Source organism: Dermacentor variabilis, chromosome 1 (assembly GCF_050947875.1).
Source record: "Dermacentor variabilis isolate Ectoservices chromosome 1, ASM5094787v1, whole genome shotgun sequence".
Taxonomy (NCBI): domain Eukaryota; kingdom Metazoa; phylum Arthropoda; class Arachnida; order Ixodida; family Ixodidae; genus Dermacentor; species Dermacentor variabilis.
In genome coordinates this window covers 174,410,359-174,437,048 of record NC_134568.1, presented here as the reverse complement: position 1 = coordinate 174,437,048, position 26,690 = coordinate 174,410,359, and the positions used below count along the sequence as shown (strand labels likewise).

General features: G+C 44.9%; 1 protein-coding gene and 1 long non-coding RNA gene across 2 annotated transcripts in view; one reads left to right on the top strand and one right to left on the bottom strand.

Moving 5' to 3' along the window:
- The window catches only part of LOC142588269 (uncharacterized), a 140,957-nt gene extending 130,270 nt beyond the window's left edge, over window positions 1-10,687 (top strand). The window contains exons 3-4 of the long non-coding RNA XR_012829697.1: window positions 7,522-7,608; window positions 9,501-10,687. This is a non-coding gene — a long non-coding RNA (uncharacterized LOC142588269). The remainder of the gene's footprint in view (window positions 1-7,521; window positions 7,609-9,500) is intronic.
- The window catches only part of LOC142588201 (prolyl endopeptidase FAP-like), a 501,149-nt gene that overhangs the window by 271,157 nt on the left and 203,302 nt on the right, over window positions 1-26,690 (bottom strand). The window lies entirely within an intron of this gene.

Here is a 26,690-nt window from a genome sequence, read left to right as displayed (position 1 = left end):
CAAATTATGCCGCGAAACATTTCACCATGGACACTGTCCCCACTGGAAATCGTGCCATATATACCTGGAATCAGTGCGAAAAAGAAAATGCCTCAAGCAGCGACTTATCAGATAGCTTTAGAATATATGCACAAAGAATACGCAGCCGCAACGCACATTTTCACAGATGGCTCTACAACTCCACATCGTTCATCATGCGGACTTTTTGTTCCCTCTACAGGGCAACGATTCTCGTGTCGTCTTGAGCGAGCGACATCATCTACTTCAGCGGAGCTATATGGCATTAAGGAGGCCCTTGTTTATGTACTTCGACAGCAGCCGCCAAAGACATGGGTGATTTTCACAGACTCAAAAGCAGCCCTACAAAGTATGTGGAACAAGCACAAGCGTTGCAATAATCAACCAGCAGCATTTGACATTGCTTATCTTCACCACAGGGCTAAGATTGCTGGGCATTGCATAAAGTTCCAGTGGATACCTGGCCATGCCGGCATTTCGGGAAATGAAAGAGCGGACGAAGCTGCCAGAAATGGACTCCAGTACCGCAAGTTCAAAAGAACATTTTTTACACAAACATGGCATTCCCCATCCCTATACAGAGTAGCATGCCAGCGGTTATATACGCGCCGGCAAAATTCTCTGTTTTTCTAATAAAGAGCTCTCTCTCTCTCTCTATTTCTCTCTCTCTCTCTCCCGAGTGTACCGACGGATTGTGTCCCAATAATTCCTCTGTCTTCCGCGTTTATCGTATGGAACATATAGATACAATGGCCGTTTGAATTGATCCCTAGTGACATTTTCAATATTACCTGCACTTTTATGCCAATCGCTCTGCTTTGCGCTTGATAAACAGGGATCACGAAAATAAGCAATCTTTAGCAATGTTAAAGCAGCCCTCATGTTATTAAAGAATATAGGCACAAATACGTTGAGCGCACGTTTAGTATATGAAGCCTTCAAGTAGTGCGCAAAAGCTAGTGCTATGATCACCTTACATCATTTAAATTGATGCCAGTAAGAACTACCCGCTCGCTTCGGTTTCGGAGAAATAGAAAGCTATAACGGTTCGCGAGCCGATTCACAGCGTCGAGGCGGTTGAGCGCAGTACATTTGATCCTCGAAATGCCAAGTTTTCACGCTAACGTTAACTTTGAACCACTAGTTTTTTATGTGCGCGTTTTTTATCCGGAAGAGTCAGGAGATGACGTCAGTGGAACCTGACAGAAAATACAATATTTCAGGCGGTTTCAGGCGTGGAAATTTAAAGTTACATAGCTACAATAAACAGGTATTCTAGCCGTAGCTCAAAGCGTCTAGCCTTACGTGTTTAATTCCTGATGCTTCGATTTTTCCATTTTATTTTGAATACAGATACATATGAAGGGGAGCAAGAAATGTAGCAAACATGCGTTACGAGCGAGCTCAATGCGAAAACGTTCTGTAGGCGCGCGTCTTTAATTTATTGCCGTGTATCACGCATATTATTACTCGCACGCGTACATCACATACTATCAATTTGTCCTAATATTATTGATATGCCATTAGCTAGTTAGCGCGCCCGAGTGCTTATATTGTAACAAAAACAAGAAAATCCCGTAGTGCTGAGTAAATGAACGTGTGATTTGGTTCCTGCATAAATAAATTGCAATTTACCGACAACACACTCAAGCAATAGTTAAGCGGCTTCGTGATGACTACATCGACAAGTAAAAGCAAATACAGAACTAATAACAGCCAACATTACACGTGCGTAGAACTGGCAAGCTATTAAGCAATTTAAAAAAAGTACAATCGAGTAGACTGTATTAGAGACCCAGCCGCAGTAGGGCACGTGAAACGTCTTGTGCAGGCTGCAGACAGTGTTTGGGCCACTAAGTTACAGAAATGACGTAACCAAATATACAAGTTACATTGTTCACGCATTAGAAATGTCACATGCCTAACTTATGTTACAGCTAGTGGAGGTCTTACGATCTAATATTGCAATCGTGCTTACTCTCTATTCGTAGTGGGTCCGTTTGTTTCGCAGAGGGTGTTTGGGCACTATGGCAAAAGCCATCTGCGCACGCGGAACATGCATGATCGCGTAATGGCTTCTTGGCTCTACAAAGCAATACCAAAGCAAGGTGTGTGGGTCGTGTGGTTGCAAAGGTATCAGCGACAATGGTATAGCATGTTTTCGTTACATCGGCTTCAGCAAGCGACCCATTTGAGCCTGTTTAAAGAGGTTTCAACTTAAAATCGGGTTTAGTATGTCTGAACAAAGAAATACACGCGCCATGTAATGTAAACTGCAATGCCCATTAAGAAATATAAAAAAAAAACCGTGTAGCGCAATCACCATGGGGCATAGCGAGAGGCACGTTGCTGTTGAAAATCTTCAAGAACAACTAAGGGAACCCCGCTTCAAATTTTGCATATCAGTCACACGTTCAGGAAAGTGCGCTTTCCTTGATGACATAAACGGGTGCACTCGAGTACTTCCTCGTAAACAGAACAGAGTGCGGCTTCAGCTTTACACATAAACAATCTCGAATGAAACGACTTCGCTTTCCAATTTCAATGGCAGCACCGAAAACGTCCTGCACACCTTGTCGATTTCTCAGTCACCCGCCGCGGTGGCATAGCAGCTATGATGTTGCGCTGCTAAGCACGAGGTCGCGGGAGCGAATCCCATTCGCGGGGGCCGCATTTCGATGGGAGCGAAATGCAGAAACACCCGTGTCCCGTGCATAGGGGACACGGTGGTGAAAATTAATCCGGAGTCCTCCACTACGGCGTGCCGCATAATGAAATCCCTGTTTTGGCTCGTAAAATTTTAAAATTGATTCATTCGTCACTTTCTTAGTAGCTCGAGCTAGCCGCCATAAATTTCGACGATGCTAGATTGCTGAAGGCAAGCAGTAATGTGCCTGCCAAACACAATTTTTCTTTCGGTTCGGAATGATATCCTTCTGCTTAATTGGAGCTATTACGTGAGCGCATGGAGTGGTCTAAACCGTACCGCTCGTAACAACTTCATTGGCTCTTTGAAGCAGCAACATTCGATCGTGGCAGATGCTTCATCTACTGCCGCGTTCCCTCCCCGAGGGTAACTTTCATCTGCTCTGCATATCTCGGGGTGCGTGTGCTTTTAGGATGTCCTAGTTAGCACAGTAAACATTCCGCTTTTAACGGCTCGTCGTTAGGCTACCCAAGTAGCGGTTCGACCATAATGTTGCAGCACGGTAGGCGATCCGAACCAATTAACATGGGAGAACTCGGAACCACAAGCGCTTCGGCCTTGGTGCTCGCTAATTTTGGCATAATACGCAGCGCCTGTGCCTACTCGTGTATACAAACCGTCATAACAAGCAAAAATTGGGAAGGCTCACTTTGCAAGGCAAGCTGTTTTGTTAAAGCTAATACCTAATTTTGGGTCATTTCTCTGCGTGACCCAAAATGCTTGAACAGTTTTGTTCCAAACCTGCAAAGGTTATCATTATGATTTGGTCAGATTTGGTTCGGGTACAGCTTTCGGTTCAGGTTCGGTTCGACACCAATCGTTAACCAATCGTTAACCCTGCAGCCGGTCGAACAGCATGAAAGGCAAACATTCGAACCTCTCCTTGACGTAGTGGAGTCTGCCTGCTGCTGAGAGATACCTGGTATACTTAACAGAAACACCCGGTTTATCAGCATTCAAAATGTTCCGATTCATTCTATATTAACTCTGACATTAAAATGGTAATTCCGTCAAATATAAATGAGAATAAAAGCTATTTAACTTTATAAGATAATCCGTGACTTGATACGCTCAACACTTTTTATATATAATACAATATACTCGCAAACCAGAGCGTCCTTGCCGCTGCGTGGCCGAGGTTGTTCAACACTCCCTTTCTCTCGAGTGCTTACAATACAATGCTGCAGGACTGAGGGGTGATTAAATGCGGATGGATTGTCGACCATTCATATAAAGAAGAAATAATTGGCCCTTGGCCAACAGCGGCGTTAAAGGAACGGCATTTGTCGCTTTTAATGTATTCTGTGAAAACTGCAAGATTTTAACTTCACGTTAACACTGCCGTGTACAAGTGCAATGCTATATATATATATATATATATATATATATATATATATATATATATATATATATATATATATATATATATATATATATATACAACAAATTAAATATGTGCCATGGAAATTTGAATTTCTTTAAATGTAGTTATGAAATTGTTGTGTATGTGGATTAGATGATGCAAGTCTGGGGAAATGGCAGTTATATGTAGTTGCACTGGCCCACTCGCCTGTAAAATTCTGCCAATCTGTGCGTATTCTTGTACTCTCTTTTATACTCCTTCCTTGAACTTGAGTGCGGAAATTTGCATGTGCTTTCATGCTTTTACACTATTTGTAGTTTTTCTTTTTTTTTTCGGCGCTTCCTTTTATTTCTTGACTCGCGACGAGATGCAGCCGGCACGACGTAAAGGCGCCAGCCTCTAATTTAAATTCACATCATAGGGAAAAAAGAGAAAGCAGCAGACAAGCAGCCTCGAATATTAAACCCAAGGGAGCACCTCTTTCAGTTATGACGAGCATAAAGCAAATTACATGTGCTCACACATTTAACGACTGTTCGCAAGCGCACAGCGCAGTGTACGCAGAATTTTTGCATAGAACGAAATGACTGTATTCACAGAGGTACAACCTTGAGAGGTTAATACGGGCTGTAAGCATGGAAAAGCAGGCGCTGGGAGGAATTCTATTGTTGCCGCTATGAGGAAGGAGGGAGGTAAGTAACATTTTTTCACAGCCCGAATAAGTTGAATTCTGTGATACAGTTAGGTGGTTCACATGCGTGTACGAGCGCTCGGACATTAATGCCCCACTGCTTGTTTTTGCTATCACTCGATGTAGCCGTGAAAAAAAAAAATGTCTGCAGAGCTGGCTTCCCTGGAAGCACCAACATTATCCCCGTAATTTGATACTGTCTATTGCAGAGAGGAATGCTGAATAAGGAGGTGGTACCTGTACTTCGGGAAAAGCTCGCTGTATTGAAAATAGCGCGTGTAGTTGGATACGCGTTGTGCTTTTCCTCTCGCACTTGAAAGCTACGAGGACCACAAATGACCGTATGTTCAGCTAACCCGAAACGGATGCTTTGGCGACAGGCTAACTCGAAAAACAAGAATAAAAACAACGGTGTATGATAAGGTACGTAACACCACACTCGGCAGAAAAAAGATGAAGAAAATAAAATTTAAGGAAAGTGAGAATGACAAACGTGTTTTACGTAGTTCGTAAGTTTTGAACACTGAAGAGTTCGACCACGAATAACTCCACGCCGTGTTCAAATTTACCGGAAAAATTTAATGGGTTCTTCTAGCAAATGAGAGTACCACGCTACTGCTCTTGTCATAACCTGATGAAAAAAGAAAGGCCTTAGTACTACCTAAATCTCAAGTTCATCGACGGAAGCATGTCGAGCCTCGGCGGACGAATTCGCGGCGTCGAGAAACGCACCATTTGCAGCAAATCTATTCGATCAGGAACTTCCGGCCAAGATATCAATTCCAGCATGCGCATTCACCGGATGAAGTGTAATATAATCATGCCAGATGACACTGCTCGGTAGTGGCGGCTAATGGATTTTCCCTCTGTTTCTTTTTATTTCATCTTGCAGCTCGTGCCGGCAGTGTTCAACTAGCACGAGTCCACTTGCACGCACCGAGATGCTGCTACATTGGACCTTTGCGTTCTTCTGGCTATGACCCACCTTCGCATGCCGCAAACCATGGCAGTGGCACAAACAGACATCAAGTTTGCAGCCGTCATTTCGCACCCCCTCACCCACGCACGAGCGCACGCACCTACAGACATACACTTTTGCGTTGCAGCCCGGCCCACTCATAGCCGGCTCTAAGGGAGGCTTTTGTCCCATTTTTCTGCAGTTGTTAACAACGCTGAACAAGTCGTTTTATTTGCCGGTGAATGACGCGAACTGGTTGAAGAGAAGCGTTTCACATCATTTCCAGGTGACGCAACACCAACAAAAATTAAGAAATAATATAAACAGAAAAAGAAAGAAAATTTGACCATTAATATAGTGCACATTTAGGAGGCATTTAAGAGGAGAGATACATTTCTTGACGCTTAAACACTTTCCTGCGTGCCTCTAAAGGAAAGTCGAAAACGGCTACGTGTTCCTTTGTGTAAAATTTATTAAAATAGTTTTGTTTCTGAAGGCAAGTAAATTGCATAGATGTCGATGCAATTTTTCTTTCTTCCAACAAAATTCAAGCACAACAGCACTTCCATGAGACCCGCCACCTCCACTTTCTTTTTTCCTTTCTAACAACACGACGACATCGTCTGCATAGAACATTCTTAAATGCACGAGAGCAGAAGATGGCGTCCCTGTAGACAAATGGTTGCATCGTTTTCACACGAACAACCCCCGCAGCGTAGACCAAGCGAGAAAGGAAGAATCATATCAACAAGCATCTAGAAGGGGCGTTCTTACGCTGACATTTGGTCGAAATTTTTTGCAACAACCACGTGCAGTGACTCCTGTGAGAAATCAGAGAAATCATACTTCAACGCTTTATTGCATGAGAACTTAGTTAAGTAGAACGAACCCTGTCAAGGACGAAAATAAGTGACAATTCGTTCGTTTTATGCTGTGCAAACAATATCAGGCGACATACGCCTACCGCACCATTTTTGGGGAATGTATTTAGGAGAATACAAGTATTTAGGTGTGTACATCACCTCAAAACTATGTTGGCATCGACATGTTGATTATGTTGCTGGGAAAGCTTGCAAAATGTCGGGTTTTTTGCGCCGTAACACGAGAATGTTTCCGCAAGACTCTAGGGATTTACTATTTAAAACGTATATTAGGTCCGCGTTGGAATATGCTTGTACTGTTATGGGACCCGCCGACAAAGACCGACAGACAAAAATTAGAAAGAATCCAGAACTTAGCGGCCCGCTATGTTTCTGGGAATTATAGTCGATACATTAGTGTGTCTGGCATAAAACAGGAATTAGAATGAGAACCCCTTGAAGTAAGAAGAAGAAAGGTAAGGCTTAAATTTTTTCATAACATATATTACGACAAGATTGCTATTCCTAGGGAGACGTACATTTTTCATCCACACTACAGATTCGAGCGGGTTGATCAGAACAATAAAGTGCGTGAATTCAGGTCAAGAACCGATATGTTCAAGATGTCGTTTTTTCCTCACACTGTTCGAGAATGGAATGCTTTATCTTCATTTCTTGTTAATATTACTGACAATGAAGTGTTTGCATTGTCATTGTGACTGCCCTTGTAATATTTTTTTTCTCTTCTACAACCCCCCAGTGTAATGCCACTGTGGCGCTGTGGGTAAATAAATAAATAAATAAATAAATAAATAAAAATGTAGATTCCTGAAATGGCACGACGAATTACTGTGCTAGTACAATAGCGTCGGAGTCCTGATTTGGCAAACCAAACTTTTCTTTTTTTTTTCATGTGGGGCTCAGCGAAGACGCACGCTTACCAAACGTGGCAAAAGGCCCTGGATGAACTGGCAGCATGGTTTTGAACGTCTCGCGAACGTCTCACTGCAGGTCCTGAGAAAATTGAAGAATGTATTGAAGATTGCTTTACTTTCACAGAAAGTTCCGGGTATTTCTGCAGCCTATCTATGCATGATCTTAAGGCCGCGCCGAACTTCCGTGGATATTCCTTAAGCAAAATAATTTCGTTCTCACGAAAATTGACGTACAATTTTGAACGTTACTATAAAATTTCAAAATAGGATTGACTTCCCTACCTGCAGCGAACAACCGGTGCTCACGCGAAAAACCGCTCACGTAGTCGTCAGCGCACGTATGCTGAATCGTCTGGAATATTTTGGCAGTTTATCAACCCAGTTCAGCATTACAAGAAATGCGATGTGTTCTCGGTGGTATACAACTGAAATATGGCGCAAACTTGGCCGCTGACAATATACGTTACACTACAAAAGAATCTGAGCTGTCATCTTCAAACTGATTACTACTCTGACCGCCATATGATTGCCGCAGGTTATACAGGGTGTCCCAGTTAACTTTAGCCAGAGTTTAAATATATGTGAATGCCATATAGCTGGACAGAACCAAAGTAATGTTGTTTGACATCGCCTGGAGATACTCAAATTATTTTTCATTCCGCCTAATTAGATTATTAGGCTTAATTAATTAAGCAACTTCTCAAATATTATAACGAGATGAAGAGCGTCAGTGAGAAAATTGTAGAACGACATGAAAAACTCCCGATACAGATTTCTGTTGCTCAATACGTGCTGCATAAAAGTGTTTTTCTGAGCGTGAAAGTAGTCCGCGAATGCACGCAAAGTGCCTCGAGCGGCCAGTCGCGCGGCAATTTTGCGTGCATTTGCGGGCTTCTTTCACGCTCGAAAAAACACTTTTATGTAGCACGTATTGAGCAACAGAAATCTGTATCGGGAGTTTTTCATGTTGTTCTACAATTGTCTCACTGACGCTCTTCATCTCGTTATAATATCTGAGAAGTTGGTTAATTAATTAATTAAGACTAATGATCTAAATAGGCGGAATGAAAATAATTCGAGCTACGTGGCATTCGCATATTTTTAAACTCTGGCTAAACTTAGCTGGGACACCCTGCATACTGATGCGTTCGGAACTATTGATGCATCCGCTTTAGATGATATGCGGATAATTTTGACAAAATTTCAAAGCATGCTTTTTTTGGTAGATAAGAGCTGCATCTTGGTAGCTTAAGGGGGACACGAAAACACACCTAAATACACGCATGCAGTTGCACGCAGAAATAACAAACATCTAAGGCACCCCTTCTCCCACAAGCGCTAACATTCTTCTAGCTTAGAGCAATAGGTATGACCCTTCAATTCTTCTAAACTTTCCGTTATGTATGGTAAAGCGTTTTGCGGCCTAAATATTATAAATTAAAAAGTCATTAGGAGAAGAAGCTTTATTCAAATCCATTCTGTGTTTACCTAATGAGAGAATTTCTGCATTTCGCATCCTTTTGTGTACGGAACTGCCTAGCTGAAGCTACTGCTGAAGCAGTGCCATTATGTGCGGATCTTGCGACCCTGCGGGAAAGGAATAGTGCAAAGCTTTTGTATCTCGTGGCACATTTTGGGAAAGGATATATCGAAACTGGCGTTGGTTTAGGAAGCCCAACCCAACGCTTCTAGCACTGACCGATTTTACTTCGGCAATTCCAATCTGCCCCCCAAAGTTTAAACGCCAATTCGAGAACATTTGTTAAAATATGTTGGGCAAGTAAGGTCCGCTACTTCAATCAGCCCAGATGCACTGTCGGAATTAAGCGAGTGTAGGCTGCGTTAAAGCCTCTATCTTTTGAATAAGAAAAAACGAAAGAAAGAAAGAACTGTCGGTATAAGATAGTGAAGTTCCTGCGGCTTTCGTGTCATATACTAAAATATTTTTTTATTGTTTGCTTTTTGCAGGCACACGAAAGAATTGCGTCGCAACCCCTCAAGGTCTGTGCGAAAATATCAACGCACCGCGAACCACTCGAGAAAGTCAGCAAGCCTAGGCTTATTACAGGTTGCTCCGAAGAATGATCACCAGGGAGCACAAAACAAACTCATGTCAGATGCATTTTCACGCCGAAGCCAAGAGGAATCTTTTTGTCTCTTTCCTTTTTTGTAAGGACGACGCTTTTGTTGTGTATACGCTCCCTGATTACGCGTGGCTGCTGGCTGCTTTGCTGCTGGCATATTATGAGTCGGTCGGTCTCTCTGTGGATCAATTTGCGGATATACATACGAGGTTTATAGAGAGAAAGAGATGGAGATAAATGAGATGCGAAAGGCATGGAGGTTAACCGGACGATAGATACCCAGTTAGCTACCCTGTACAGGGGAAGGAGTAAAGGGAGACAGAAATATGGAGAGAGAGAGAGAGACGAAGAGGGAAAGGTAAGGAGGTTAAGCAAGGACGTGCCTGGTTGGATACCCTACACTTGCGGAGGGGAAAAGGGAAGAAAAGATAAGGAGAGAAAAGAATAATAGTCAGCCCTTCACAGTCAGTCGCAGAGGAATCTCCACTGTCACAAGCGTTCATACAATCCAGCGTCCTTCAAGATACGTAAAAGGGCTTTTGTGGCCTTTTGCTTGCAAGAACGCATAGATCATGGTCCAAGGATGTTTTCTTCAGAGCGCTGTATTGTCTAGCAGGTTGAGTTTCGCTTGTAAAGTACGTCGCTGAGTGTCAAAGGATGGGCAGTGAGACAGAAGGTGCTGTAGAGTCTCATCGAACCCGCACAAACTGCACGCCGCATTGTTGGCCATTCCTATCACGAATGAATAGGAATTTGTGAAAGCGACACCCAACCACATACGACACAGTAAATTTGTTTCGCGACGGGAGAGTCCAGCTGGCAGGCGAAGTCGCAAGTTAGGGTCGAGAGAGCGCAATCGGTAGTTGGTGAAACCCGGTGACTTCCATCGTAGAAGTGTGATGTGGCGAGCAAGTGATTGAAATTGTCGCGCAGTATCAGTTCTTGAAAGTGGTATAGGAACCTGCCGATGCTTTTGGTGAGCCGAACGCGCAGCTTCATCTGCGCTGTCGTTGCGGATAATTCTGTAATGGCTTGGCAACCACTGAAATACAATGTCGTAGCTTTTCTCGAGCGCGTGATTATGAGTGTGCCTTATTTCGTACGCTAGCTGCTCGCGTGACCCGTGACGTAGGGCGAACTGCAGAGTTTGTAGGGCTGCTTTAGAATCGCAGAAAATGGCCCAACGATTTGGTGGCTGCTGGAGCACGTACTTACAATTGATTTATGGGGTTTTACTTCCCAAAACCACTTTCTGATTATGAGACACGCTGTAGCGGAGGACTCCGGAAATTTCGACCACCTGGAGTTCTTTAACGTGCACCTAAATCTAAGTTCACCGGTGTTTTCGCATTTCGCCCCCATCAAAATGCGGCCGCCGTGGCCGGGATTCGATCCGGCGACCTCGTGCTCAGTAGCCCGACACCATAGCCACTGACCAACCACGGCGGGTGGAGCACGGACTTGAGTGCACCTTGAAAAGCCGCAAGGTTTGCTACTGTCGACGTTGTATTGTGCGAATATTTAAACTGCAAAGTGATGGCGTCTGATGGAACAACTACAGCTCCGGTAGAGCTGTTTGAATTGGTGGGACCGTCCGTGTAAATGTATATGCGGTCAAAAGGAGCCTCGTTTAGGAGAAACAGACAACTGCTTCAAGGCTAGCGGTGACAAGTCTGCCTTCTTAGCAACTCCAGGAATTGAGTGGCACACGTGAATTTGCCGGAGACACCACAATGCCGCTGTTGGGCGTTTCGCAGGCTTGAAGGCAGATGGTATCGAGTCATGGTGTATCGTCACAATACCACAGAATGCAGCCTGTGGTCTTCACACTGGCAAATCGGCTAAATGGTGGGATGGTAGGCGAAAAAGGTGTCGAGTGTGCGCCCTGAACGTCTCACCGACGCCATGAGTGGTGATTAGGTGCCACTGTGCAATGACAATCGTTGCAGCTGACGAAGAACATCTCGGGAGGCCAAGACATGTCCAAAGTGCTTGGGCTTGTACGCTCTGTAGCGCAAGGAGATTAGTCTTGCACGTGTTAGACAAAACAGGAAGACTGTATCGCAAAAATCCGAGAAATACTGCGGTGTATAGCTGCAACATGGAGCGCACGGAGCGTCCCCACAATTTTCCCGCTACGAATTTGAACATATTTGCAATACAAATTAGCTTTTCCTCATGTATGAGACATGCGGACTCCAGACGAGGTCATGATCCACAATAACGGCTAAGAACCTGTGAGCTTTCTTGTACGTGATGGGCTAGCCCTCGATACACACCGGGTAGAAAGACATCGCCTTTCGTGTAAATGCCACCAGTGCACATCTTTCTGCAGAAATCGTCAGACCTTGTCGACGAAGGTATGCCGCTGTCAGAGTTGCCGCTTCCTGTATTCTAGCGCGCACTCGTGGCCTTGTCATGCCGGACTCCCAGGTGCAAATATCGTCAGCGTAGAGCGAGACATTAGCAGTCTGTCGTAGCGTTTTGGCAAGCCCCACTAGAACGAGATTGAAAAGAGTGGGGCGCAACACTCCGCCTTGTGGGACACCACGACTGGAGGTATATCTACTTGTCGGGCCATCCTCTGTAAGGACAAACACAGATCTCCATGAAACATAGTTCCTAATCCACCTAAAGACGTGGTCTCCAAGAAAGATGAAAAACACATATAAAGGGAGGGAGATGACACACACACACACGCGCACACACACACACACACACACACACACACACACACACACACACACACACACACACACACACACACACACACACACACACACACACACACATACATACATACATACATACATACATACATACATACATACATACATACATACGCACCAACACACACGCACACAGACACGCACGCACGCACGCACGCACACACACACACACGAGCACGCGCGCACACACACGCATATACACACATACACACACGCACGCACGCATGCACACAGGAACACAGATGTGTCACAGTAGTTAAAACACGTCGCTTGAACGAAGGAACTTCAGTGGCGACTTCATCGTCGCCTGGTGTGAAGACCGCATCAGCCAGCAGTTTAAAGACCATCTGTTCAGAAACAGCCGGTCGTCGAGGTGTGCCAAGGCCGTCGCGAGCGGCTGCGCAGAATGCTAGTACCCGCAAACGGGTTTATATATGTGCACCTAAGGGTTTGTATATGTGCTACTAAGTGTACCTCCGTTGTGTGTAATGTTAAGAGGATAAGCTTAGTTCTATTCAATTCCACGCATCGCCGTTAGTTGCAAGAACAGACGCCACTCGACCGAAGCTTCCCTTCCCTGGTCTTCACATGGATTCCAACATGCGCATTGGATTTGGATAGTTTTCTTTTTTCTTCACACACATCCCTAATTATCCAAAAGCGCTGATTCATTTGGCGTGGAACGACAATGCAGTACGTATATGCGGAAGCTGTCGCAGATAATCCTGGTATACTACGAAGCGCACCAGAGTGGGACTGTTGGACTTATGCTACGGCTCGAAGCGGGACAGGTGGTTTTTTGCTTTCTTTACTGGAGGATGGCTCATTTCAAGCTGGAAAGTTAGGAGTGCGGCTTATGCAGGCGTAAAAATGTCTTTTTTAATGTCTTATTGGAATCTGGGGGGTGGGAATACTATCGAATGTGGCTATTACATAATTGTATACGTTAATATTCGCTTCCGAAATTCTAACAATCTTAATTTTGGCTGTGTAAAATGCATCTAACGATCTAAATTAAAACATAACCAGACTTTCAGCGCACGCGCTCTGACTGATAACCGTTATACACCATGACTGACAGCCGAGGCTCATGAGTAGCCAAAAGCGGCTTGGTTGCGCACGAGTAAAATGGAAGAAAGTGTCACGATAGGCACAACGTTTACTGCCAACGAGAATTTCAATATATATATATATATATATATATATATATATATATATATATATATATATATATATATATATATATATATATATATATATATATATATATATATAGTAATCGCAGTAAGTAGCAAGTGAAGCGCGAACGTGAGCGGCGATCGGAGCACTTTAAACAGACGCCAGCCTCTCCATAGGAAAAGCCTCAATGCTGATGCAGACGATGGAGATTGAGGCGAGATATATCGAGAAGGGCGTGAGACGGTGGCTCAAAAAAAGCAATAGTCACGCAGAAAAAAGAAGTGCAGATGTGCGCTTGCTCTTTACGTTTGGTGCTGCCACAGCGCGGGTCGTTAGGAAACTGCTGCAGTCCTGGCGTTTGCGCGCACAATTTGAATGTGCGAAAATCACCGAGTCGATCAAATTCAGAAGGGCAGTTATTTCAATTCTACATACGTTTTAAAACCTGCGCTCGACACTCAAGCGCGGAGAGCGTTTCCGGCTTAACGTGCATATGATAGGCCATTTACTATGCATCAACACGTGGATATACAGTGTCCTTGTAGGGTCACACTGTGCATTCATAGGGCGTCCCGACGGAACTCTGCTCCCACGGTCGCGAATCTACGACGGGCGTAATGAGTTGGCCAACACCAGGTCCCGTATTCTGTAATGTTCTATTTCCCTTTCAATTATTCGTTTCTTATTCCGCGGCACGCTGAGTGGTTGCCCCCCTCCCCCCCTAACGATAACGGTGGCGCTGCGGCTTTCGAGTCATGTGCGAGCCGATGACGAAGGGCGACAATAACGGAAACTGAAATGGAACGTTATAAAATACGGCCGCGAAACATGCTGCTCGTCTTGCCAGTCCTTTCTGCAGCTTCTTGCATTTCATTATATTATGCTTTTCTTTAAAGGCAGCTAAGTGAAAACTTACGCGTCGCAGCTGCAAAACCCTGCTGTCCCTTTTAAGGACATGACTCGTTGTGTACTCTGGGTGGAAAATGTTACATACCGTATGCCCCGAAAAAGAGAGTATGGCAAGACACTGAACATAGTGGCAGTGATCGAGTTAACCGCTTCCACAACGACCTCACCTAAATCCACGTGCTATAAGCGGTACCCCACTTCGTCAAAAAACATTTTTTCAAGAAATTTCAACAACAAATTTTAGCTTGCACCAATTCTGTCGCACTCTGCCTTTGAAAAAAAAAAAAACACGTTGCTTAATGGTAAACGCTAGCAAGCATCAGAATGTCAAACAGAACACGATACCGCTACTTTCGAAGAGCTTCGACTCGAACAAATTCGACAGTAACGACCGTCAGTGAACGGCCAACCGCGCTTTCGCATCACCACCACGACGGCTTAACAGTGGATTGCCCTATAGTAGCAGCCTTTCCATTTTCTTTTATTTTTTATTTTTGAACCCGCTGCGGTAGCTTGGTGGCTATGACGTTGCGTTTCTGAGGTCGCGGTTTCGATTGCGGCCGTGGCGGCCGCATTTCGATGGGGGGCGAAATGCAAGAAACGCTCATGTATTTAGATTTAGGTGCACGTTGGAAGAACTTCGCGTGGTCGAAATAATCCAGATTCCCCTACGGCGTGCCTCATATTTAGATCGTGATTTTGGCACATAAATCCCTAGGACATAATTATTTTTTTCTTCTTTTTGACGAAAACATAGACGTGCGAGTATGAACGTGTGTCAAAACTAAGGGCGCGTTACTGACCAAGCCGAATATATTGTTCAATGAGATCAATCGGAGCATCGTGAACACGGTGGACTGCGTGTCGCGAAAGCTTTGCAGCAGTGTTCTTTTTTCTTTTTGTGGTAGCGTGCGCGTAATAAATTTACCGCCTTCTCTTACACACATCACTGTGCTTAGTCTAACCAAGGCGTTCTGCCTGGTACACCACATTGCCACATAGTTGGACATTCGAAAGTTAGCGGATTCCCTTGATTCGGACAGACACAGGATTGGAAACCCGTGTTGAGCGACGAATTTCCGAAGATCGCCGCTCTTGTTCTGGAAAGTATTGCAGTTCTACTGAAATATCGCACTTCGTTTGTACCTGTTATACATTCCGACCACCATAATTATTGCAAGGTGGGATGCTCCGCATCTAGTAGTAATTTCATTTCGGGCAAAGAGCCTGCTTGCGGCATCGAGCGTAGAATTGCTTTAAGAGCCGCAAATATTATTAGCGACATAACTTGCTAATTTCCAAGTTATTAAGGCGAAAGCCTTTAGTGGCTCGTTGCGCGGTGACCTTGAGCCGAACACGGCAGGCGCAAATCATAAGCCAACAAACACTGACACCAAGGACAACATAGGGTAATTCACTTGTGCTTAATAAATAAAATAAAGAAACGATAAATAAATGGAAATGAAAGTGGATGACAAAACAACTTGCTGCAGGTGGGGGACGATCCCACAACCTTCGCATTTCGCGTGCGATGCTTTACCAATAAAACTACCGCTGCGCCGTTTCCCCATCCTCTTTCTTGGGTATTTATGTTTTCTAGTTGAACCCTGGGAGTGTTAGCCAGCGCCACCACTCACAGACCTTGGCGGCTGATGTGCGGCATCCTTTCTGCCGCAGGCGTCACGAGAACGTGATCTTTTTGGGTGAAGGCAAACGGTAAATAAACCCACACATACTACCTGAAGGCATCAATGTTGCCGGATTCGAGACCCTCGTTATGAAATAAACGAGAAGAGAGGGGTAACCGAGGGGCCCGATTTTTATTAGTCATATCATAAGAAGCCAACAAACACTGACACCAAGGACAACATAGGGTAAATTACTTGTGCTTAATAAATGAAATAAAGAAACAATAAATTAATGGAAATGAAAGCGGATGAAAAAACTTCCCGCAGGTGGGGAACGATCCCACAGCCTTCGCATTTCGCGGCGCAGTGTGTGGCACAAAAACCCACGTGACCTTCTGCGTGTGGAGAGGGAACGAGCGGCGTGCGCAGATAAAAAAAAACACGTGACCTTCTCCGAGCGAAGGGTGGGTGGAGAGGTAATAATTAATATTTGGGGTTTTACGTGCCAAAACCACTTTCTGATTATGAGGCACGCCGTAGTGGAGGACTCCGGAAATTTTGACCACCTGGGGTTCTTTAACGTGCACCTAAATCTAAGCACACGGGTGTTTTCGCATTTCGCCCCCATCGAAATGCGGCCGCCGTGGCCGGGATTCGATCCCGCGACCTCGTGCTCAGCAGCGTGGAGAGGTAAACAAGCGATGCGCGCAGACAGAAAAACAGGTGTTGCGTCGCTGACGTCACGCGTCAAATTTTCAGATTGTTATTCAACAACAGCCCATTGAACTTGTGTCAACTTACGGCGTCTTAGGTGCGCTACTATAACGAAGACTCACATCGTCTTGTCTTGTTCAGTTCCTAGAAGAAAAGGTGAATCATGCCACTCGTATATTTCATAATCTCCGCGTGGTTCATAGGGACGGCTCTACAGAGCCATTGCTAGCCTTATTCTTTCTGTGGATACGTGCTATGGTGTCTTACTCGTTGCCCTTACTCCATGGCCTTCCAGCATCCACTGAAAGAAGGCTCCGCTTGCTCTTGACAAGGAGCTAAGGGTTATACTTAGGGAAACCGCGGTCTACTTCGAGTGACCTGGTGAACGCAGAAGCTCGACAACCACCTTTGGCAGTAACACGAGCAAAAGAAACCTCCAGACATCTCTTTAGAATCTCTACGCAGCACGACAATCAGCGTCTACCTGGCGAGCTACTACGACGCACTCGCACTCACCCTCAGGATAGCGTATTATCGTTCAAGTAGTAGCACCGGTCCACAGACGATGATCGCCACCAAAGCCACTTTGGAAGCTGCCGTCATTAAGCGTAATTCTTGATCTAGACGGCATGCACAAGAAAGCTGACATGGCGCTTCTCGTGGCTGTGCAACTGGTGTTTTGGCATTTGTATACAAGATGTGGTGGAGGAATACAGGTGTATAGATGGCTCCTGTACTGAAGATTCCGCAGCTTCAGTGTTTATCATTCTGAAACGTTGCGAAACGCGATAACAAACATTGTCACATCGATATTATTCAATGACACTGGAGCTACATGCTATTTTTTAGCAGTGAAGTTTATCTGCGAAAGAACAGATGCGAGTGATTGGGTCATTTGTGCTCACAGCAAATCAGCACTTCAAATTATGAATATCCAAACAGCGTTTAAAAATGGAGAAATAGTTCACTGCATTGCTGTAATCGTGGAAGAAGCATCAAAACAGGATCATAACATTGCATTTTAGGGAGTGCCTAGCCACCTCGGATTAACATGCACTGAGGAGGCCGATAAACTTGCCGAAAACGCTATGAACGAAGGAAACAACTGTGCAAACTCTCTGTCCAAGTTGGACATCCGAATTATTAAAAGAGAAGTGTCTACTCATTGTTGTGCGGAGAAGTGACTCGATAGCGATAAATTGAAACTGTTATTGTTGCATGAAATTGACCCACAAAGAAAATTCAACGTATAAGCAAATCTTCCGCGACACCTTGAAACATTAATTGGCAGGATTTGACTTGGAAGTGGCATATACAAATGGACTTGTGTACAGAATACGCCGCTCCAATTCTAATGAGTGTTGCTGTGATCATGCAATTGAAAACGTTTGCCACTTTTTTTCTTGAGTGTTCAAAATACCCTTCGGAAAGAAGAACGTTAGGGAAAAAAATAGGAAGTTTCGACAAGCACCACTTTACAAATTAAAAATTACTTAGGCATTGGCCAGAAAGTCATCTACAGCAAAAGGAAAAAAATATTTTTAAGATATTTCTTAGTGTAAACCGACGAATGCTGTTTAGATATACATGAAGTGTCGCGCTTATGCTCCTTACTGTGGACGGTACTGGTACAGAGGCGTGTGTTTGGACCTACCATACAATTTGTGCGTGAAGGACCCTTTGACTAATGAATAAGGATTCAAAAATGTTAGTATTATTCGGGTAGCGACATAGACAGACGTCAGTGGACTCTTCGTTGCGATGTTATCTTTATTTGTTTCATTCAGTTTTTGTTTATTCATTTATCTTAGCATTATCATTCATTCATTTATTATTTGCTGCGTAACACAGAGAAATGGAGTAGCCAAGTTACTATACGCCAATCTCCCCATAGCAACCCATGTATAACAGAACAAAACAGAACAAAAGCATTTTTTTTTTACCTTTTTGACGGCAAATATTAGCACTTCCGTTGTCTTCTAAGTGCTTCAGTAAGACCGCTATTCGTCCGTATCGAGCGCGCACATCCTGTTGGCCACATATTTGCGCATTTAATTGCTGCCATCACTTGAGGCACGCCCACTTATTTTCCATGGCTTCATTATCTGTTGGCTTACAGACAATGAAGCCAAGGAAAGCATCGGGGTAATTGGCTGTGGTTGAAATGAAAGTGGACGAAAGATAACTGGCCGGCGGTGGTAGCCGAACCCACAACCTTCCACCGGCGGCCACTTATCTTTTCGTCCACTTTCATTTCCCCCCCCCCCTTATGATTTTCTTGGCTTCATTGTCCGCTGGCTTCATATGGTCATGATTAACAAAAATCGAGCCCCTCTGTGTCCCTTCTCTTCTCTCTCTCTCTCTCTCTCTCTCTCTCTCTCTCTCTCTCTCTCACACACACACACACACACACACACACACACACACACACACACACACACACACACACACACACACACACACACACACACACACACACACACACATGATAGTCGATTTAACCAAATCAAAGATAGTGGAGGCATAATGCTTGAAAAACTAGCGGCCCATAGGCTTCAAGGGTCCCAGAGAATTGGAAGAATGCCAACATTATACTAATCCACAAAGAAGGAGACGTATAAGAATTTAAAAATTATAGGCCCATTAGCTTACTTCCAATATTATATACAATATTCACCAAGATAATATCCAATAGAATAAGAGCAACAATGAACTTTAGTCAACCAAGGGAACAGGCAGGTTTCAGGAAGAGATACCTTACAATGGAGCACATCCATGTCATCAATCAGGTAATCGAGAAATCCGCAGAGTACAATCAGCCTCTCTATATGGCTTTCATAGATTACGAAAAGGCATTTGATTCAGTCGAGATACCAGCAGTCATTGAGGCATTCCGTAAGCAAGGAGTACAGGACGCTTACGTAAATATCTTGGAAAATATCTACAGAGATTTCACAGCCACCTTAATTCTACACAAGAAAAGTAGGGAGATACCTATAAAGGGGTCAGACAAGCAGACACAATCTCCCCAATGATATTCACTGGGTGCTTGGAAGAAGTATTCAAGCTGTTAAGCTGGAAAGGCTTAGGAGTAAGGATCAACGGCGAATATCTTGGCAACCTTCGATTTGCAGATGACATTGTCCTATTCAGCAACACTGGGGACGAGTTACAACAAATGACTGAGGACCTGAAAAGAGGGAGTATAAGAGTGGGGCTGAAGATTAATTTGCCGAAGAAATAGATAATGATTGATAGCCGGGCAAGGGAACAAGAGTTCAGGATCGCCAGTGAGCCTCTAGAGTCTCTGAAGGAGTACGTTTACCCAGGTCAATCAGTCACAGGGGACCCTGATCATGAGAAGAAAATTTACAGAACAAAAATGGTTTGGAGCGCATTCGGCAGACATTGTCAGATCTTGACTTTAAGCTTACCATTATTATTAAAAAGAAAGGTGTACAATCAATGCATCCTACCGGTGCTGACATATGGGGCAGAAACTTGGAGACTGAGAAAGAAGCTGAAAAAAGGAAAAAGAAACACCTTGCAACGTGTTTGGTGCCTCCCAGAAATATCTTACCGACCTAAGTTTTCAAAAAAGATCTAGTTGGAGCGCAGAAACTGCGAGCGCCATATTTACCTCTCACATTCTCCCTCAACATCCTTCGTTCTCACGCAGCGGAGCGGCGCTAATGGCGGCGGCTAGCCCACACGTTTTTGGTAATCCGATCCATCCGATCCGCGGCTTGTATCGTCGTCTGTGCGGCTGGCCTGTTTTCGGTCGTGTTCGCACGTCGGTAGCGGGCATAACAGCTCGCCTATTCGGTATCCAAGTTGCGCAGTTCGTACCGGAGCTGCTGGAGCTGCCAGTGGCAACCCCAGCTCTTAACATTTCATGGGGTCCGTGCTACTGACGCCGGCTAATAGAGGTCGTGCTTGGTACATTTCACAGAAATTTTGAGACGGCAGCTGCGTGAGAACGGCAGCTAAGTGGTGACGGGAGAGCCGTAGTGTCAACAACCTTTCCTGTTGACAAGGAAGGGGTAGGCCAGACACTGCCACTCCATGGAACAGCACTTCCCAGGCGCATATAACCTTCAGCGGATGCGCGAGTAACATGAGCCTGCCCCGCTTACCTATCGACCAACAAGAAGCGCATATAGGATTCTTGCATATGACGACATATGGCAGTCGTAGGCAGCTTCGAAACGGGTGAGGAGAAGGCCTCGGTTTGACAAGAGGGTGTTTGAGAAAAACGGGATTTGGTGCTGCATTCGTGAATTCCACGCGCCGCCCATGACTACAAAATTTGGTAGAGGCGATCACAGCTGCGTATGTTACCCGCGGAATGTGTTTCTCATCAAGCCCGAGGGTTGGTTCAGGGCCCCTTGAAGGCTACCCCATTGGCCATGCTGTCGTATACTGTCGACGAGACGACGCAGTCAATGCGACCAGCCACGCACGCTGTGAGGGTCGGAATCACACACGCTGCTGCGCTGGCTGCGTGCGCCTTGCTGACCGAAACGTTGGCGCAGACTTTCATGCTGATTATACCTTAATTCTGTCCAAGTGTTCAAGCTGCCCGCGCATGGAGGCGGTACGGCCAATGAGGCGGCAGATTGACTTGATCGCGTAGCCCTTAGGCGCGGCATGGTGATTGCGCTGAATGGTTCAAAAGCCTTGTGTCCTGTGTGCGCCGTCTTGTTCACTAGTCTAGCGTTACGCTTCTGAATGACGACGAACTGTACAACATACGTATATCTTTCGCGTTTCCTACACTCTCCTAAATGGTGGCGCTCGGGCGGAGCAATTTCCCGCACATCTCGCAAGGCTATTTCTTCCTGAAGCCAACGTCGTCCTCCTGCGCCTCCTTATGTGACTGCTTGTCGCCACCTCTATTTAAAGGGGATGTCATTAGCAATAATTACCACCACCAACGTAAATTTTGGAGGCCATGGAAGTGCCAGATACTACTGCATGCTCCACTGAATGGCGCTTGTGAATCATTACCGCAGTGCGTTTAGTTAATTTAACAGTACTTTTAAGGCCTAACTTCAATCACAACAGAAGGGATATCACATTTCTTGATGAAACCATTAATGCGGCCTGTTTAAAAACACATTGTGTACGAAGACAATAGCGCAATAGTGTTGCGGCTAAAACCAAAACCATTTGCAGTAATGCAAGAGTGCAGGAAAGAGCACATGTAAGAGCACAGTGCAGGTAAGAGCGCAGGTAAGAGCACAGCACCACTGTTGTGAAACAGTGGTGTTCTTGGTTCAAATGCAGGAAGACGAAGTGATTCTTTGATAGAACGCTTGTAGTTTTGTCTCTGCTTTTTCGCTTTGTTTCCCTGCATTTCTGGGAGCTGCCGCTCCCTCCTTGCGGAAATGGATGAAGCGAACTCCGAAGACCTTCCTGGTGCGCGGACGTCAGGCCGCATAACGTCCACGAAACGTGGAAGCGCGTCAAGCGATACAGACAGCTAGGCCACTGAGTCATGCTCGGACTGCTACGACTCCTCAGACGATGACTTCAAAGTCGTGATGAGTAGATCAGCAAAAAGAAGACTCCAGCGGGCATCTCCTTTGACAAGTGCTTATACCATGAAGAGTGCACCGCAGCGCTGGCCGCACACTGCGCTCTTCATGGCCGTGGACCTGGCGATCAATTTACGGCTCCTAAGCAGGCAGGTCCCCTCTTCGTTGCTCAAGAAAATCGCACCAAATGAGATTTGACGTGTTGACGTGTTACGTCGCAGCGCCCTACAAAGCCTACGTAATATAACTTAGACCGACAATGTAAACGTGCGATCAATGATCCCTACCGGCGGCGATGGTACTGGGGACGTCATTTATGACGTCCACGTTGCCATCCCGAATGATGACTTGTCAATACTGATCAAGCCAACGACAGAAGGCACTTTCATTACGAAAATTTTCAGACTGGGAAACACGCTTTGTGAAGATTTTGTTTGAAAGAAACAGCCTTCTTTCCCACGTAAAGGTAGGACATGTCCGCCATTCGTGCTAAAGCCCCGCCAGTCCTTCAAGTGCGAGATTGGCCACGTAAAGGGTGTCTGCGTCAACAACGTCGTGTGTCCGCGGTGCTCTGAGTTCCATTCAGAATACGCCTGCAGCACAGATCAGATGTTCTGAAGTGCCCTAACTGCAGTGGTGCTCACAAGGCCTCATCAAAGGATTGCCCGCGCTTGCGTAAGCAATCCGCCATCCTCAAACGAATGTTGCGGGGCAATTCAACGCATCAAGAGGCTGCTGCAGCTCTTCCGCGGCGTCGGCATCGACACCGACAACGTTCACGAAGTACCGCAGCTGCAGATAGTGCAATGCCTCCTTTACTAGATGCCCGCCGCGTTGCTCGCTTTCCAATTGTAGCGGCGGTTCCTTTAGTTGAAGTTAGTTCAGCATAAATTCCGTGAGGCGGCGCTCGTTGCCTTTTCAACTTCCGGCGGATGTGGCAGCGACGGCTGGATGCATCCGCCGGCGCGTTATATGCGGGGGCGTCTGTTAGCGAGCGTTATCGCGGGCCTCCGAGACGGTGACAGATGCCTCGTTAATCTCAGAGGCCAGAGCACGTGATTGCAAGTTGCAGGCGTTCGCCATGAGAGGCGCTCGTTGCCTTTTCGCGGAGGAAAGAAAAGGTAGAGGGCCCGGAACCGAGCTACCGGACAACGCGGCAGGCATCTAGTAAAGGAGGCATTGGATAGTGACACGCCATTTTCCGTCAGAAGATTTGTCGCATCAACCCATAGCACCACGAAGACAGATACAAAGAAAGCAATGAAAGCGGTAAGACTCACCCGTCCTGAAGAATGGCCTGAGCTACTGAGGGCACAGCGCCCTGCTAAGTTACCTCAAAACGCAACGACCTCGGCAACTTCGGCAACTGTTGAAGCGACGCTGGCTGATAATCTCCAGGTCATCAACATTCTACGGTTGCTCATGAATGCCATTCGCGTTATACTTAACACATGAAAGCTTCGTCTGCGCAAAGCGCGCTACAGGTGCTGGACACTTTGATTCCAGTACTTGCAGCTATTGGTTGAAATCATGGCTCTCCAGAAGCCGTCGTTTCGTGACGAGGTCCGGAACGCGTCAATATTTAAGTGGAATGCCGGAGGACTTAAGTCACGCATGTCAGACTTTCGACAGTTTGTGTTCACGAATCAGTTCCCCATCATGGTCATCTGCGAACCCTTATCAGCTAACATGAGACTGTCCGCATATGAGTGTTTCATGTTCACCGCACACAGAGAATGCAGCAAGATCATCATTTTCATACGACGTGGTCTTACGTATGTCCATCATCCAGTTCCACCTAACCAAGAAAACCAGTACGTATGTCTGACAGTGAAGAAAGGCAAGCTCACTTTCACAGTAGTTGGAGCATATCGCCCTCAAATCGGCTGGACTGCGAGCGGTTACGGCAAATCACGACAGCGACTCCACAGCCTTTGGTGATGACTGGAAATTTTAATGCCCACCACTATCTCTGGGGAAGTTCTAAGACGAACTCGAGGGGCAGAATATTAGTGTCATTTGCCTCCGAACAAGAACTGTGTTTGTTAAATGATGGAAGCTCCACATTTCTACGTGGAACTGTCTACTGTAGTTGCCTGGACCTCACCTCTGTTTCACGCTCCTTCACTAGAAAGACCAGGTGGTTTTCGTATGATGAAACGCGGGGAACTGACCACCTACCCACTCATCTTAGAATTGAAGGGTTGCCGGGCTCCAAGTTAGCCGGCGTCCTTCAATGTATCGACTAGCCGATATCCAAATCAGATCTTCAAATCAATTGTCGAAGACGGCTGTCGTGATGGCTTGTCATCTAGAATAGAGGACACCATAAAGGGTACCCTAAAGGCAGCCACGCATTCGCTTCGGAGAACGTCTACACGCACCGAATACGACATTGAGCTGGAGAAGCTTCGTACAATTCATCGCCGTGCAGAACGAGGATACAGGCGTACAAAGTCTGTGCATGACTTGAGATTGGCCAGCAGAATCCAAAAGAAAATTCAGCGTCGCATGGACAAACTTGCATTGCAAAGATCGATGTCATTCTGTGAGCCTTTAGATCTATGAAAACCTTTGTTTCACATATGGAGAACTGTTCGTGGTCTCCGTGGAACCCCTCAGCAGCACCACCCTTTTAAGTAAGTCAGTCAGTCTGTCAGTCACAAGCTGAAATTCTATTTGTTCAATTGAAATGCGGTGTCAAAATAGGAATCGCGTACCGGCCTCCTTCTTCAAACATGAACGATCTTGTTGCAAGCATGGAGAAAATAATGGTACCCCTTATTTCCTCACATGACACTATAGTCGTTTGCGGAGATTTCAATATTGACTTTTTAAAACAGAATTGTTCTGATTACATGTTCTTACTTGAATCACTCAATCTCAAAAATGTCATTTCTTCTCCGACACGTATTACAAACTACTCCGAAACTCTTATTGATCACATCTTGTGTAATTTTGAATTTAATGTATCAGCTGGTGTTTACGATGTTACCATTGCAGGTCACAACCCCCGTTTCTCTTCTTACCTCGTAAATACATGTCCTCCTTGTGTAATACACGCGATAGAAGATCTTCTTGTATAAATTATGCAGAAGTACGACGATTGCTGCCAATGCATAGACTTTAAGAAAGTATTTGATTTGTGCGATGTTCATACTCCAAAGGTATATGTGCGCCACAATTACGAGCGACCAGTGTGACCTTGGATAAGCAATACTATACTGGAAACATTAAAGCAGAAAGACTCCTTTTACCGTAAATGGAAACGCAACAAATCAAATTCATATTACAGGGAAAGCTTTAAATACTTTAGAAATATCTCAGTATGATTAGAAAGTCGAAAAAGCAATACTATAATAACCTAATTAAGAATGAGAGTGGCAATACGAAAAGGATATGGGAAATCATAAAAGAAGTTATAGGAAAAAGCAAAACACAGAGCATTCAACCTGATAAACCATCAACACAAGTAGCTAATGATTTTAACTATTATTTTGCTAACATAGGAACGAACTTTGCTAACCAGATTTTATCTTGTAACCCCGTACCTGCCCTACCTAGAATAGTTGACAACGACTTTCGGCTTGAAGAAATAACTCATGATGAACTTATCTCAACGATAAATCAACTGCATCTAAAGAAAGCGGCTGGTCGTGATGGTATATCCACTAGGATTTTAAAAGACAATATAGACATTCTCTGTAGTCCCATATGCAATGTATTCAACCTAGCGTTAGCTTCCAGCTCGTATCCAGATATATTAAAAACAGCCCAAGTCGTTCCCATATACAAGTCCAGAGATTCGAACCAACAAGAGAATTATAGGCCAATTTCTGTTCTGAGTGTGATAAACACTGTTTTGAAAAGCTAATTTCCAAGAGATTGAAGCAACTTTTAACTGAAAACAATGTAATTTGTCCGCAGCAGCATGGTTTTGTTCCCTCCAGATCGACATCAACAGCAGTCCTAACACTCTCGCAATTAATAAATTCTGCAGTTCATCATAATAAAATAATTATTGGAATATTTTTGAATATAAAGAAGGCATTTGATACCGTTTTTCACTCTATACTATTGCAAAAACTTGAAAGTTATGACGTCACAAAGGACTCCCTAAAATTTTTTTTCCAGCTATTTATCCTCACGGAAAGAAATGGTAGTAATGGGTGATTATTATTCTACATACAGCACAGTCACCAGCAGAGTCCCACAATATTCCGTGCTCGGTCCTGTTTTATTCTCATTGTACATTAATGACCTCCCTAATGCTCTTCAGAACTCAAACATTCTAATGTACGCAGATGAGACAGCTTTATCATTCACAAGAGACACACTTTCTGCACTGCAAATGCATGTGACGTCCGAGTTATCA